Consider the following 6,713-nt stretch of genomic DNA (forward strand, 5'->3'; position numbering starts at 1 on the left):
CACGGATTCAGAAGACTGCTTGCTGGTTGAGTTGCGTTGAAGCCCTCTCTCGTACTGAGAAATACTGAAGATGGTCATGAAACCCAGAACCTGAGGACCATATGCTGGCCCATTTGAGCTACACATTGTTGTCCGTCACACACTAACATATCGATCCACAGCATTCTTTTAAAGCATTTACATGTATTTAAAATATGACAAACGTGTTCCTTATAATCTATTGTTGAGTTGTTATCGCCGTCATGTGAATGGCTTCAATGGAGCGCCATGAGATCTTGTAGAAGTATAAACGTCCCAAAGACCACTCCTCGTGCGATCACCTTCTGCATCTCCACCTTCACACTTAAGTTTGTTCATAAGCCAACATCTCATCGGTCACCAAAAGTATATCCTCAAAGTTCCCGAGGTTGCAGGAGATGATTGTCTCCCAGGACAGGAGGCCTTTGAACGAAAAGGGGCAAGCGAAAAAAAAAGCTGAGTCGTTGAGGTCGCTGACCGGGGAAGGCGAAAGAAAAGACGCCACGAGAACGGAGGACCGGGACCTGGAAGGCTGGGAAGACCCTGAGCTGAATTGTATTTGGGTTTGGATGTATCGGCTGCTTACCTTCTAGTGGAGTTATGTCTCACTTCATTGTGAACCCTTCGGATCTTTGTGCCAAATCACGGACCTTGCGCTCCTCCTGTTGTCAATATGATGTGATGTTGCTGCTGACGCTCGGGTTGGAGGAGACGCTGTTATTAATAAAATAATAGAACATACGATAACAGTCACAGGATACTTTGTGGACTCACCGACACTCATCAAATTCCCCTTTCCACCCCCCCGTAAAGATGTGCCAAATTATTGAAAGTGTGCTTAGGCTTCCGGTGTCATTATGAAACAAACATAGTTATCAGTGTATTAGGACTGTGGTGTAATCTCTGGAAGAGTGTGTTCTTGTGATATAACTGTACTACATTAAATACAATTGCTGACTGACCAGTATATCTTACACCTAAGTCTCTCTCATTTCTTTTTGATCCTCTCAAATCCCTAACCCCTCCCCCACCCCCAGCCAATCTGTCAGGCTGAGCGAAACAAGATGGAGATAGTTGCGTCAATTTCATGACCGTATAAGGACCGGCTTTAGGTACGTTGCCGTATATTAGAGAACACATGATGGACTTAAGAATAACAAATAGATAAGAGAAGCCCCAGAGCACCGAGGGTAAGTCATAGAAAAGGAAACGTATACATAGAACAGTACGTGTTGTATTCTTTCAGAACTGTGCATGGAAAGAAGAAGCTAGAGAGCATCTCAAGATAAAATGTTTAAGGACCACCATCTGAGAAAAAGATTGTATTCTAAAAACTAGGGATGTCCCGATAACACTTTTTTAAGACCAAGTACAAGTACTGTCCCTCATGTGCTCGCCGATACCAATTACCGATACTTTTTCTTAAAGGGACATGTGACATTTCTTTCTAAAACAACACAGACTGATGATTTTAGGGCAGTTTCTCGCCAGGGCTAAATACGGATGTCACCAGAACTGAATACATGTCCCCAAAGCCGAACACGTCCCCAAAGCTGAACACATGTCCCTAAGGCAGAATAGTATTCTGCTTTGGGGACATGTATTCTGCTTTGGGGACATGTATTCTGCTTTGGAAACGTGTTCTGCGAATACATGTCCCCAAAGCAGAATTCCTCTCACCAGGTTGCGTGTCGTTCTCACCGGGCGACGTGGACATCTGCAGTGGCTCTGCGGGCACTCCATCTCACCGGCGGTGCCGGGACCTGGCCTCCCCCACGTCCAGACCGGCGATGCTGCCACGTCCAGTCCGGTCGCACCGGCCCAGTCCTCCCCGTCAGTTTGCAGCAGGAACCCCCAGCTTCTAGCTCTGGGACGACCCCTCTGGCTCCCCTACCAGTAGTTCCGCCCCCGGGGCTGTCCATGGCTGTGTCTGTGGCGTGAATGAGGAGGAGATAAAGAACCGGACAGGCACTGCCATGGACAGCTACATGCAGGTCCCCAGCAGGCTGCCGAGGTCACCACAAGCGCCGGCAACTCGGACGGCCACTGCCGTTTGAAAATTTAAAGGGCCGGTATCGGCCTTAAGAATCGTGGCATTTTCACGAGTACAAGTACTTGTGAAAATGCCTGGTATCGGCCCCAAATACCGATACTAGTACCGGTATCGGGACATCCCTACTAAAAACCATGTTTAGTTCATATGTATATTAACATCAGGGCCAGATTAAGAGCACCATGGGCCTGGTGCTGAGGATTTTGGTAGGAAGCAGCAGAGGAGGCTCTCTAATTAAGTGGCCGCTTGCCCCCACGGGGGCTAATATCCCCTAATTAGAGAGGCGCTGGTGTACTATCATTTTTGTGGACCTCATTAGAATGCTGGAAGTGATGCAGTCTCAGCTGTTGGAGGCGTGCTGAGCTCAACGCTCATGCGCACATGTTCTATACTTTTTCTTGACCTATAAAATTTATCAACTGCGTCACCTGCACCAGCTGTTTTCCTGACAAACTTTCTTTATGCGCGGAAGGGGCTTGATGAAGGGGACCCTGCAAGGCTCCGAAAGTACTTGCTATGGAATGACAACATTTGTCAATAAAATTGACTTTTGCTGAACCCTAACAGCTTGGTGTGCTGGTGACATCTTTTACAGACGAGTCTTCCAAGACACAAAAGACATCAATAAAAACCTCATTACTGCAATCCAAAATTAAGGGAAAAATTGAGACAACTTGGGCGTTAACTGAAGGTCCGGTTCAGGTCTGGGAAAGGTGTGTGTGTGCGTTCCCTTATTCTGGCAAAATTTCAAGAGGCTGTGCTCTGAATTCAGGAGCATTGCAGCATCGTTGCCACCCCATCAGATGCATTAGGTCGACTTCAAAGGCCTTCAGATATTTGTGGGACTTTGCAGTGGGACTAAGAGAAATGGTAAGTGCAGATTCACCGATAATGAAGTGCTACAGTGCACCTTTGTGAAATGCGAGGCCTTAGTTCTACTTTAATTCACTTTAATTCACTGGTTGACTTATTTCCTTGTCTCTGCTGAAGACCTCCATCATCTTTCCAGTGGTTCTTTACTAGTGATGCACCGTTGCTAATATCGGTATCGGTGTGAGTATTTGGGGGAGTACTTGTACTTGGCCAAATGCTCCCTATACTTATCCCGATATCGAAACTTCCGCTATCATGAAGCCAGGCGGCAAATCATTACACGCTGCCCGGCTTCCTGATTGGCCAGGAAGTCGTCTCCATGCTCCCTCGTCACTTCCCAATCAGGAAGCCGGGTGACGACTCATTACACACCGCCTGGCTTCCTTAATGGGACTTCCGGTATCGGTATTGGGTATCGCCAAGTACAGTAAAAAAAATATCGGTACTCGTATTTGATACAGAAAAACAGTTTTGGTGCATCCCTATTCTGTACCTGTGAGGAGGAACAAGCCACTGCACAGATCACTGATAGGCTGTCAGTGATCTGGACAGCGGCGCGTTCCTCCTCACAGCCGCCAGTGATAGCCAGAAGCCTGCAATGCCATAGAGACCCAGGCAACCCGCACGGCATCAAGGGGACCCCTTTGTTCCTCGTCCTGGTTGGGCCGCCCTGTGCCCCAGGCCCCATAGCGGCCGCCTGGGTCGCTATGGTGATAGTTCCATCACTGCCCACAGGCAAACTCCAAAATCTTGTGGAAAGCTTTCCATTAAGCAGTGGCGTCACAAAGGGGGTGCGGCCCGCACCCCGGTGACACCATTGGAGAGGTGATACCAAAATGACATTATGATGTCAACCCCCTTCTGAAAAGTCGGGCGCTCGGTCATGGACCGAACACCCGACAGTATCAGGAGAGAGGAGGGGACGCGGCGGCACACCTTATCCCGCCGGGTGACTGTCCCCTCCTCTCTCTGCCGGCGTCTATCACCAAGATGGCCGCCGGCAGGTTTCAAAATACTGCCATGGTCAACTCCATGTTATCCATTCAACTTCATTTGCAGGCTTTCTGACTGCATTATATATATACAGTAGTTGTCTTATGCTAGACACGGTGACATCGATTTACTAAGGAAGCGGAGCATTTTGAAGTTTAAAGTAAATTTTCACCTTATTCTTACTGAAGGAGAAGGACCAAAATGAGAGTAGACAGTAGAGTGGTGGGGTAGAGAGTGTAGAGTAGAGTGGTGGTATGTTAGGGAGAGAGAGTAGAGTGGTGGTGGGGTAGGGAGAGAGAGAGAGAGAGAGTAGAGAGGTAAGGAGGGAGCGAGAGAGAGGTAAGGAGGGAGCGAGAGAGAGGTAGGGAGAGAGTGAGAGAGAGGTAGGGAGAGAGCGAGAGAGAGGTAGGGAGAGGGCGAGATAGAGGTAAGGAGGGAGCAAGAGAGAGGTAGGGAGAGAGCGAGAGAGAGGTAAAGAGTGGGCGAGATAGAGGTAGGGAGAGAGCGAGACAGAGGTAGGGAGAGGGCGAGATAGAGGTAGGGAGAGAGCTAGAGAGAGGTAAGGAGGGAGCGAGAGAGAGGTAGGGAGAGGGCGAGATAGAGGTAGGGAGAGAGCGAGAGAGAGGTAGGGAGAGGGCGAGATAGAGGTAGGGAGAGAGCTAGAGAGAGGTAAGGAGGGAGCGAGAGGTAGGGAGAGAGCGAGATAGAGGTAAGGAGGGAGCGAGAGAGAGGTAGGGAGAGAGAGAGGTAGGGAGAGGGCGAGATAAAGGTAAGGAGGGAGCGAAAGAGAGGTAGGGAGAGAGCGAGAGAGAGGTAGGGAGAGGGCGAGATAGAGGTAAGGAGGGAGCGAGAGAGAGGTAGGGAGAGAGCGAGAGAGAGGTAGGGAGAGGGCGAGATAGAGGTAGGGAGAGAGCGAGATAGAGGTAAGGAGGGAGCGAGAGAGAGGTAGGGAGAGAGCGAGAGAGAGGTAGGGAGAGGGCGAGATAGAGGTAGGGAGAGAGCTAGAGAGAGGTAAGGAGGGAGAGAGAGAGAGGTAGGGAGAGAGCGAGAGAGAGGTAGGGAGAGGGCGAGATAGAGGTAGGGAGAGAACAAGAGAGAGTAGAGAGGTAGGATTTCACTTTGCAAAGAATACCCAATCATGTTAAAAAAAATAGGAATTTTGATTGGATGATTAAAGCTATCCCAAACTTCACCTCATTCACTACGATAAGAGGAAATTCACTTTCAAAGCAAAATGCTCGACTCTTTTACTAAAAAAGGGTCTGTTGAAGCAATCATACATGGAAAAGTAGCAGATAACGGTCGCGTCTTTAAGGTCTGCTTACATCTGCTGTGAATGGAATGGATGTTTTTCTCTAAAAAATGTCCATCCCCCTACGCAGTTTACTTAAAGTAGTTTTTGTCCACGTTGAGTAATGTCTTACATTTCAGCAGCAGACTAATGTTAGCAATGACATCACGGCACGTGGAATGGAGCCAAGAGATTCCCACCGTCAGTTCAGCACTTGGAGCCAAACAACATGACTCCTATCATCCAGTCACCGGGAACTGGGGAACAAGTTATTAAGAAAAATCATAAAAGCATCGAGGGATAAAAGATGTTTTGCCATTTATTAGGTCTGGTGTATTCATGGCAGGGAACAGCTCTGTGTCGTCTTGACTGGCAGTTGGACAATTTGATCTTCTGCCAGAGGCTGAGCTGGTCTGAGAGTCTTCATTATAGTTTGTTAAGTATCTTAAGGGTCAGTTCACACCATAAGCAGTGCGTTCCGGTCCGATTCTGGACTCGTATTGCGGCCGGCTCACTTTTTTGCCAGGCAGGAGGGGGCGTTGTGGGTCATTGAAGTGAATGGCACCTTAGCCACGCCCTCCGGCCGCAATGCGATCGCCCGCACAGGATCGCAGGGCACATTGTGCCTGCAGTCCAGTCCGGTGAGGTGCGGTCAAAATGCTGCTAGCACTATATTGACCGCACCGGACCACAGGCACAATGTGCCCTGCGATCCCGTGCGGGGCAATCGCATTCCCCCTCCAGCCCCACAAAATAGTGAGCCGGCCGCAATGCGAGGCAGTGCGTTTCCGGGCCAGAATCGGGCCGGAACGCACTGCATATGGTGTGAACATACCCTGAAGCTGAACTCCGGACAGATATAAAAGACGCACATTAACGCAGCTCTGTATTCAATACAAAATAATTCAGTTCAAAAAATGAAATCACAGACACCCTGAAAGAGAACATGTAGAATACTTGTAGTTAGAGCCCCACAAGAGAACAACATGGGCCTTCGTGAAGCATTGGTGTAAAATTGGGGTTCTGCCAGGACTTCCAGAATCCTTACTAATACTTCCAATGGCGATCACAAAATAGCTGCCAGTACTTCCCATGGTGCTTACATTATCCCTGCCAGGATAAGCATCAGTGTGGTTGTTGTGTCTTCCTGCCAGCTACCTCACCTTGTGTAGAAGAATTATCTTACACTACTGATCGCATGCTTTGTTACTGACCTGCATTAGCCATGCTACCTTCTTGCTTGCCGCTTGCCCACAGCCTCTGCTTGAGCTTGACCGCTCTCTAGTCTGCTGCTTGCCCACTACCTTTTCTCGGACCTAACCACTCTCGTCTGCCCTAATGTTTAGTGTTTGGTCTCCACACTGTAGCCTCCCTGCCCCCATTCACACCTTGGCGGGGCGATCCTGAGGACCAGCACCTGGTATCAACCCGCAGCAAAGAGCTCCAGCCACCACTGGGGGTTCCTGGCCAATCTCTACCATCAGC

At 49.2% G+C, this 6,713-nt stretch overlaps 1 long non-coding RNA gene across 1 annotated transcript in view; it reads right to left on the reverse strand.

Moving 5' to 3' along the window:
* LOC108803035 overlaps positions 1 to 984 on the reverse strand; it is a 10,097-nt gene extending 9,113 nt beyond the window's left edge. The window contains exon 1 of the long non-coding RNA XR_001942254.1: positions 530 to 984. This is a non-coding gene — a long non-coding RNA (uncharacterized LOC108803035). The remainder of the gene's footprint in view (positions 1 to 529) is intronic.
* Between the last annotated feature and the right edge of the window lie 5,729 nt (positions 985 to 6,713).

The sequence above is a fragment of the Nanorana parkeri genome, unplaced genomic scaffold (assembly GCF_000935625.1).
Source record: "Nanorana parkeri isolate BGI_ZX_2015 unplaced genomic scaffold, ASM93562v1 scaffold3320, whole genome shotgun sequence".
NCBI classification, from domain to species: Eukaryota; Metazoa; Chordata; class Amphibia; order Anura; family Dicroglossidae; genus Nanorana; species Nanorana parkeri.